This window comes from Taudactylus pleione, unplaced genomic scaffold, assembly GCF_031769625.1.
Source record: "Taudactylus pleione unplaced genomic scaffold, aTauple2 ptg000025l, whole genome shotgun sequence".
Classification (NCBI taxonomy): Eukaryota; Metazoa; Chordata; class Amphibia; order Anura; family Myobatrachidae; genus Taudactylus; species Taudactylus pleione.
This window is the reverse complement of record NW_028284427.1, coordinates 3,970,586-3,980,419: the sequence shown is the minus strand read 5'-3', so window position 1 is coordinate 3,980,419 and position 9,834 is coordinate 3,970,586. Positions and strand designations below refer to the sequence as shown.

At 41.9% G+C, this 9,834-nt stretch overlaps 1 pseudogene; it reads left to right on the top strand.

Annotated features, from left to right (window-relative positions):
• Window positions 1–5,298: 5,298 nt before the first annotated feature.
• LOC148539631 (5S ribosomal RNA) lies at window positions 5,299–5,417 on the top strand (annotated as a pseudogene).
• The last annotated feature ends 4,417 nt before the right edge of the window (window positions 5,418–9,834 follow it).

The window sequence follows — 9,834 nt, the reverse complement described above, 5'->3', positions numbered from 1 at the left end:
TGTAATACAGAACATTGCACTGATGCCAGGAGCACACTGAGCACAAGAAAACAGAGCACACTGAGCACAAGGTAGCACTGCAGAGCATCAATCAAAAAGGCTATGTGACATTACAATATTAACAGTATGAATGTATAAAATATACAGTCAGGTGCATAAATTTTGGGACATTGACAGAATTTTCATATTTTGGCCTCTATTCACCACCACAATGACTTTGAAATGAAACAAACACGATGTGCTTTAACTGCAGACTTTCAGATTTAATTTAAGGGTAATTACATCCAAATCAGGTGAACGGCGTAGGAATTACAACGGTTTCTATATGTGCCTCCCACTTTTTAAGGGGCCAAAAGTAATGGGACTATCAACTCAAAAGCTATTTCATGGACAGGTGTGGGCTATTCCCTCATTATTTCATTATCAATTAAGCAGGTAAAAGGTCTGGAGTTGATTCTAGGTGTGACATTTGTATTTGGAATCAGTTGCTGTCAACTCTCAATATGAGATCCAAAGAGCTGTCACTTTCAGTGAAGCAAGCCATCATTAGGCTGAAACATCAAAACAAACCCATCAGAGAGATCACAAAAACATTCGGTGTGGCCAAATCAACTGTTTGAAACATTTTTAAAAAGAAAGAACGCACCGGAGAGCTCAGCAACACCAAAAGACCCAGAAGACCACGGAAAACAACTGTGGTGGATGACAGAAGAATTATTTCCCTGGTGAAGAAAAACCCCATCACAACAGTTGGCCAAATCAAGAACACTCTCCAGGAGGTAGGTGTATATGTGTCAAAGTCAACATTCAAGAGAAGACTTCACAAGAGTGAATATAGAGGGTTCATCACAAGATGTAAACCATTGGTGAGCCACAAAAACAGGAAGACCAGATTAGAGTTTGCCAAACAACATCTAAAAAAGCCATCACAGTTCTGGAACAACATCCTATGGACAGATGAGACAAAGAACTTGTACCAGAGTGATGGGAAGAGAAGAGTATGGAGAAGGAAAGGAACTGCTCATGATCCAAAATATACCACCTCATCAGTGAAGCATGGTGGTGGTAGTGTCATGGCGTGTGCATGTATGGCTGCCAATGGAACTGGTTCCCTTGTATTTATTGATGATGTGACTGCTGACAAAAGTAGCAGAATGAATTCTGAAGTGTTTTGGGCAATATTATATTCTCAATGCTTCAGAACTCATTGGACAGCGCTTCACAGTGCAGATGGACAATGACCCGAAGCATACTGCAAAAGCAACCAAAGAGTTTTTTAAGGCTAAAAAGTGGAATATTATGCAATGGCCAAGTCAATCCCCTAAGCTGAATCCGATTGAGCATGCATTTCACTTGATGAAGACAAAACTGAAGGGAAAATGCCCCAAGAACAAGCAGGAACTGAAGACATTTGCAGTAGAGGCCTGGCAGAGCATCACCAGGGATGAAACCCAGCGTCTGGTGATGTCAATGCATTCCAGAATTCAGGCTGTAATTGCCTGCAAAGGATTTGCAACAAAGTATTAAAAAGTGAAATTTAGATTTAGGATTGTTTAGTTTGTCCCATTACTTTTGGCCCCTTAAAAAGTGGGAGGCACATATAGAAACCGTTGTAATTCCTACACCATTCACCTGATTTAGATGTAATTACCCTCAAATTAAATCTGAAAGTCTGCAGTTAAAGCACATCTTTTTGTTTGTTTCATTTCAAAGCCATTGTGGTGGTGAATAGAGGCCAAAATATGAAAATTCTGTCAATGTCCCAATATTTATGCACCTGACTGTATATATCTATCCATTACTGTATGGGGAATGCTACCACCAAATGTAGTACTATTTTAGAAAGGAAGAGAAAAGAAGTCTGTAATTGGTGCACAAAGGACATATAAAATATAACCTTTATTGACTGGTTTAAAATCAATGAAGAATCACATTATGCAGCAAAATATCTTTAAAAGTATAGTGTGAAGAACATGTTTAAAATGACAAAATTGTGAATTAAAAAGTATGAAACTATTAAATTAGCTATGTGCCTCTATGTTGTCTTCTAATGTTCTGATATAGTTAGTAATGTGTTTGTGATCCTTCGGTGGTAGATATTGGATGTTAAATTAAGGTAAACATCACCAAAATTGCCCATTGATCTAATGAGATACAGTAAAATATTAAAATTTTAACTTGTTCAGGATACCACGTATATTAGTGCAGATACGCATACAAATTAGTTAGTCTCATAACTCCAAATATAGTTCTTCTGAGAGTATCTATTGGGGTAAAGAGGACTTTACGTGTATAATGCAGAGTTATACATTGATAACACACTGGGGACTCTCAATTTGTGCGTTTGTGAATACTCCAATAGATCCAACGTTATTTGAGGATCATGAATCTGTTGTGATAAAGGTAAATTCTCTGAGCCTGTATATATAGGTAAATATATGAAAGTTAAAGCTTTATACATTTCCCAATGAGGACACAAGTATTATATCTAATATATGTGTAAATTTTAAAATCAAATTCAAAATTATAGTACTCATCAAATTTGAAATTCAAATTCAGACTGCTTATATAAATTATATAACAAGTGGGGCATTAGTTTGATCAAGTGACCACAAAGTTTTCAAAAGGTAAATTTATTACATTTTGGCTGATCAATAAAACTATATATGCATCACTCGGTCTCACTTATAAATACAATCAACTTATGGCTACATGAATTAAAGAAAGCACAAATAGGGCACAATATGATAGAATTCAGAATCCCTATGTGAGTCTCTCTCCTTCAAGAGTCCAAAGTGACTGGCTCTTGTAAGGAGATAGAGAAATATGGATCAATGGGTCAGAGAGGTAGGAGGACAGCCAGGAGAGGGCAGTATCACTCAGCCGAAGGAATGAAGGATTATCAGGAGGAGGGGATGGTTGTCAGTGTCAAAAGCAGCAGATAGGTCAAAGAGAATGAGGAGGGATACTTGGATTTGGCAGCAAGGAGGGCATTGATGACTGTAGTGAGGGCAGTTTCTGTGTAGTGAAGAGCACAAAAGCCAGATTGAAATGGGGGAGACAAAGGCATGCTTGAATGCAGAGTGGACAGTTCCTGATGAGAGGTAGAGATTGAAGAGATGGGTTAGATGGGATCAGGCATCAGAAGAAAGGGAGCAGAGGAAGCAACAAGAGATAGGGTGGAGGACCGGATTAGGGCATGACTTCATCCTCAAATACTGGGGAGAGTTTGCAGAATGGTTGGCGGAGGATAGGGATAGGCAGCCTGGGGAAGGAGGAATAGGTTGGTGAGGGTCTGATGGGATGTGATGTCCTGGCATATGGATTCAATTTTAGATGTGAAGTGGGTGGTGAAGTCAAGGGCAGAGAGTGAGGAGGGGTGCAAGGAGTATGGGGAGAGAGGAGGGAGTTGAAAGTGGCAAAGAGATGACAGGGGTTGGAGAACTGTTTAGAGAGGGAAAGGGCAGAACTGCAGATTGACAGCATACATTTGAAATGGAGGAAGTCTGCATTGGAGTTCTATTTCATCCACTGTTGCACAGGGTTCATGAGCAGTTTTGCAGGAGTATGGTGCCTTTTGAAGGCCAAGGTTAAGGTGTGAATCTACGAAGGTGAGTAGTGACTGCAGGAGCAACAGAGTCAAGATCCGAAGTAAGGGAGACATTGTATAGGGAAAAGCTTGGTCAAGGCAAGAGAGAGAGACAGTGGGGGAGAGAAGTGAGTCGAGTGGGGAGGATAAAAATACAGTGTCAGTAGCCTCAAGAATATGATCAGTGATGGTAGTCTTGGGAGGCAGGTGGAGAAGGAGTAAGGGATAAGTTAAAATAGAGAAGATGGTCAGAGAAAGGGAATGGGGAATTAATTAAATCATACATCATAACCGTGAGTAAAGACCAAAATAAGTGAGTGTCCACTGATATGGGAGGGTGAAGAGGTCCATTGAGATAAATCAAGTGATGAAGTGCGGCCAAGGAGTTTAGAGGAAGAGGGGTCAGTTGTCAGTGTGCAGCTGATTCAGTATCTGGACACGGAGGTGGATAAGGCGAACAAGCCTTCAGCCGGGCAAAACGCGCGCCCTCCCTTTTCCACATACCGCATGGAGAATTAGTCAGTACATGGACGGGACTCCAAACTACTATATCGTGAAGACTGGTATTGTATCAATATGCAAACATACAGTAGGACCTCCTTGTCCAGATACTGAATTAGCTGCACACTGACAGGCTCTATGTGTTTCCCTATGGGACACTCTGTTAAATAGCAAGGGTTTCATTTGTCAATATTAGCCTGTAGATACCCTTATAGAGATAGGCATTCATGCTCTATTTTTATCTCTACCTCGGTATAAGGGTATGCCCGTGATGTATTGCTTTGCTGGATACACTGTTGAGAAATAGTCAGTTTGACTGTGAATTTTGATATAATGATGTATACATTACCATTCCTTACTTAAATAAGAAGTGACACTATATGATCGATACATATCAACTTGTGCACCAAGGACACTTGGTGAGATATTAACCCAGGTGTAAGCATATGTTAATAAAAAAAAATTTGATTTCTATTTTACTGATATCAATGTACAGGAATATGTAGGATTACCTATATGCACAATCAGGTGATACTCTCATGTTAATATCTTTCCACATGCCGTGTGTGATATATATGGTACCATACGAGGACACATGAATTATATATAAATCCACGTGTACAAATATAGGTCTGCACCTGTACAAGGGTATGCCTGTTGAGCATTCAAGTGCTGGATACAATATTGAGAAATAGCCAGTTTGATTTTTGAACCTTGTTACAATGGTGTATACATTACGGCTCCTTTTTGGATTGAAAAGTGTCACTGTATAATTGATACATGTTAAATTGTGCACCAAGGATGCTGTGTGAAATATTAACCAATATTTTAACATATATTCACTGAATTGATTTCCTATGTACATGAGAATATATATGATTACCTGATGTTAAACTATGTGATACTCTGATGTTAATGTTTCTTTATATGTCATTATGTGTATCAAACTATATGATGACACACTGATTATATAGTTTATTTATTTATTTATTAGCAGTTATTTATATAGCGCACACATATTCTGCAGTGCTTTACAGAGAATATTTGGTCATTCACATCAGTATCTACGTGCACAAATAAAAGTTTGCTTTTGCATTACTTTTTTTGAATGTTACAATCTACTAACAAAATGGACTATACATCCTACTAGTCCTACATTTATTTCTGCTTTGACCAAGCATTGTGCATTTCTTTCCCTGTTCAAGTATACCTACAGTCATACTTTACTTGATCTGCCCAATCTCATCTGATCTTGGCAGCTAAACAGTAATAGGCCTGGTCAGTACTTGGAAGGGAGACCTCTTGGGAATACCAGGTGCTGTAGGTTAAATAAGAATACTTGGGATTAATTTTTGCACAGGTCAAAGCATCATGAATAATATATAACCATGTAACAATCATACCTGCACAGTGTCAATTACTGTATCTGTATTGAGCTTTTCTCAGTGGAATGTAGAATTCAGTAATATTTCACCAGTTGATTTCATTATTTTAACGAGATCTGGTTTTGACGGGTGATTCATCCATATCATCTGCCAAGTAACACCAAACTGTATGATACCGCACCATTTTGATTGATGTATAATAAAAGTTACATTTTATCATATATATAAAATGTCAATAAGAGTGCCCCAGCAACTAGCCCTACTTTTTTCTCCTTTGTTGTCTATTATTTTGAGTCCTTACAGCGGGGGCGGATTATCCACAAGGCGGTACAGGGGGTCGCCTAGGGCCCACCTGCTAACCACTCCGGCTTGTAAAAATCAATGTTTTTTTTTCTTAATTGGAGACAGTGACTCCAGCGTAAATTGGAATATGCCGAAAGGGCAATCAATGTCCCGGCAATCCGAGGGAATAATGTGGGCGGAGCTACAACACTTGTATCGCACGCTGTCTTTTAAAATAGTGAGGCAGCGTGTAGTCTTTTAGTAATACAGCAGCCACAGCACTGCTTTTGTTGTGCACATTGTGGCAATGCCCCTGCCTCCTAGCTGGCCCTGCCTGCTTTAAGCAGTGTCTGTAGCATGGCAGCCTGCAGAAGTGTGGTGTGGAGTTTTATGGACTGCGCAACCATGTTATCTGCCCTGACTCCTATTTCCCCAGTCGACCCCTTACTTATTCCTCTCCCCTTTTTTTGTTTGTGCCTGTGTCTCCCTGACAACTACTATTTTTCCTCCCCCAGTGTCTGCCTCTTTTTCTCTCTGTTTTATTCTCCAATTTGTGTGTGGCTCTTCCCGCCCTTGTGTGTGGCTCTTTTCTCCCTTTATGTGTGGCTCTCCCCCTCTTGTGTGTGGCTCTTCCTCCTCTTGTGTGCGGCTCTACCCCCCATTGTATGTGGCTCTGCCTCCCCCCTTGTTTGTGGATCTGCCCACCCTTGTGTTTGGCTCTGCACCCCCTTGTGTGTGGCACTGCACCCCCTTGTGTGTGGATCTTCCTTGTGTGTGGCTCTGCCCCTCCCTTGTGTGTGTCTCTGCCCCCCTTGTGTGTGGCTCTGCTCTCCCTTGTGTGTGGCTCTGATCCTCCCCTTGTGTGTGGCTCTGCCCCCTTGTGTGTTACTCTGCCCACCTTGTGTGGTTCTGCCCCCCTTGTAGGTGGCTCTGCCCCTCACTTGTGTGTCTCTGCCCCCCTTGTGTGTGATTCTGCACCTCCCCTTGTGTGTGGCTCTGCCCCACCCCTTGTGTGTGGCTCTGCCCCTCCCCTTGTGTGTGGATCTTCCCCTCCCCTTGTGTGTGGCTCTCCCCCCTTTGTGTGTGGCTCTGCCCCTTCCTTGTGTGTGTCTCTGCCCCCCTTGTGTGTGGCTCTGCTCCCCCTTGTGTGTGGTGTGGCTCTTTCCCTCCCTTGTGTGTGGCTCTGCCCCCTTTGTGTGTGGCTCTGCCCCCCTTGTGTGTGGCTCTGCCTCCCCTTGTGTGTTTATCTCTGTACCCTGTTCATATTGATGTCTCCAATGTTATATGTATACTGATTTCTATGTTTCTATTTACCTCTGTGTTCCTTTCTAACACCTTTCTCTAATTGTGTTTGCAGCATAAGTGTCAGGTGCAAGTCTGGTGGTAGCCTGGGGTCATACTGGACATAACCCTCACAGCACCAATTATGCCTCATGGGTGGAGCTAGACATGCATTTAATTCAATACACCCACCTCTCTAAAACTAAGCAAGTATGTCTATGCCAACAAGATGGTGTATGGTTTGGCTCACATAGGAACCTATGGCTTAAAATTTTTATTACCACAATTTTATTAGGTGGTGCAAAAATGACAAGGGTTCCAGTGGGTGTACCTCCATTCACAATCAACAACTGCCTGCATTCGGCTCTGCCTATTGCTGTAGACAGATAGTTTATGAGAACCCTGTTTCCAATAGGGGCACAGCATTTCCCACGCTCCCGGACCTGTGCTCCACTATGTGAGCAGTTCCTGTCTGAGCAACTCTGCTCTACTCTCTTTAGATCTCTGTTTAGTATTTAGCTGTTTGCACTACTTACCCCATCACCCAGGGTGTATGTCTTAATTCACCCCCCAGTATGTATGGCTCACTCTCTATGCACCATCTGTGTGCCTGTTCTTTGGTTTTCCTCCTTTGCATATGTCTCCAATAATGTGTCTTATTATATATAACCCCCCACTACTAGCACAGTGTACCCCTACAATTGACATTTCCCCTGTACCCTCCATTACCCATCTTTTCCCTTTACAAACCATTTTTTCCTGCTGCCTACCACCCCCACTTCTGCCTTCTTCACACCTTACCTTCCTCCTCCTCTTCTGCTGAAGGTGATGTGCTCCTGCTGGCTGCCAATCAAGAGCATCATGGTAGAATCTGAGGATGTCACGTAAGTCCAAACTTCTGATCTTATATTTTTACCCTATAACCTTGCTATTGATGATGAAAATGATGATATAAAATGTAATAGTTTTTTGCAGCCATGGGTCAATGGTGGGGGGCACAAATCAGTTACTTGCCTAGGTGTATTAATCTGGCTCTGCCTTACAGCAAAAGTTCCTGATTATTACCATTTGAGGAAAACATTTATATATAAGATATATTATTGTTGCTTTGCAATTTGTTTTATTGCTATACTGAATGTTGCAATATTAACCAGATGACTGATATGTATTAATCCACATCAAACACTTTCTTTTATTTTTATTATTTATTTGTATTTATTAAAATTTTTATTTTTATTATTTAATAAATTTTTTAAATTGTGCTTAAGCATAACAAATTCATGATTTTTATTGAAACCACCTATCTGTGAATTATTGAGTAAGCTAGATATTTACTACATGTCGCAGAGCCTATTACTAGGGTTACAGCTGTAATATTTGTTTACCAGCTTTACTAACCAAATATAAGCTAAACTACTGTTTGGACTGTGGGCCTGATTCAGACCCGGACGCTAAGATGCACTCGTTCGTAGCTGCCGATGTGCGTATGCATCGCAGTGCACGTGCGCGAGCCAGTCACTTCGATCGGAAATTGTGCACTCGTAGCACAAAGACTGAGCGCTACCTTGAGTGACAGATAGTGCCATTTGTGGGTGGTAACAGGGGAAGGTGCTTGTGAACAGGGGAGTGGTGGTGCGAACGCAAGCGTGTCTGGGCGTCTAAACGACGTTTAAAGGGCGTACATAATTAGCATGGAGGCGTCATTGTACACGTCACCTGGTTGTATGTCAGTCAGCACTGATTGCAGTGCTTGCGGCGTGGTAGGGGCTACCTCAAGCGCTGCGTGCAGCTCCGATGGCTCTCGAGGTTACCGATTAATCGTGCACTTCCTGGAGTAGACGGGTGTTAAGAAAGGAAAGTGGGCGTCTTTATACACTTGCATTCGCTCACTGCCGTCACTCTCTAAGACATAGATGGCATCCTTACACCACACAGTGTGATCGCAGAATTTGTATACCCGGCCCCTTTTGGCTGCGGCTTAGCGTCCGGGTCTGAATCAGGCCCAGTGTGTTTATCTTGGTTGGTGTATGTTATTGTGTGGTGTAGTGGGTTTTGAGTAGACCACATTTGCCAACTCACCCTGATTGTTAGGGAGACTCCCTGAAATAGTAGTAATCTCCCTGACACCCTGAAGCAGGGGTGTATTTATAATGACTCCACACTGCACACCCTGCACCCATATAGTCTTATATTTTCCTATCTGTAGTCTCCGGAGTGTTGCTCTGCAGCGCCGGGCCATTTCCCTGCATTGGTTATAAGGCACAATGATCCCTATGGCTACATGTGTTTTCATGGATTCTCTTGATCACTTATATGGAACCCCTTGTAAAACACAATACACGAGCAAGCCCTGAAACGTATCAGTGTGTTTTCATCAGCATATAGATCTTACCAACTGCTTTGGGACTCTTTTACATTTGGATGTAAGTCAGGTTTATGACACGCCTCTCAGATGTAGCAGTACACGTCCACTTTACCGCCACGTTCAAAGGTGCTGCTTTCACCACCTCCCTGAAATGCTTTTTCAAAAGTAGGCAAGTATGGAGTAGACAGATGCCAGTGCATCTTACACATCAGTGCAATGTATGTGAACCTGAGACTGCATAATATTATGCCATGTGCTTTGCAGGATGGCCAAGCTATATATCACCACCAGACATACACAGAGTATATGGCAGAGCATATTGAGCAGCAGTTGCTCACTGCAGTTGAGTACCATCAGATAAAGATAGTTATCATCAAGGCAGCATAGCTGTTATACAGCGCATGTACATTGTGATTTGTCCCCAAGAAAGT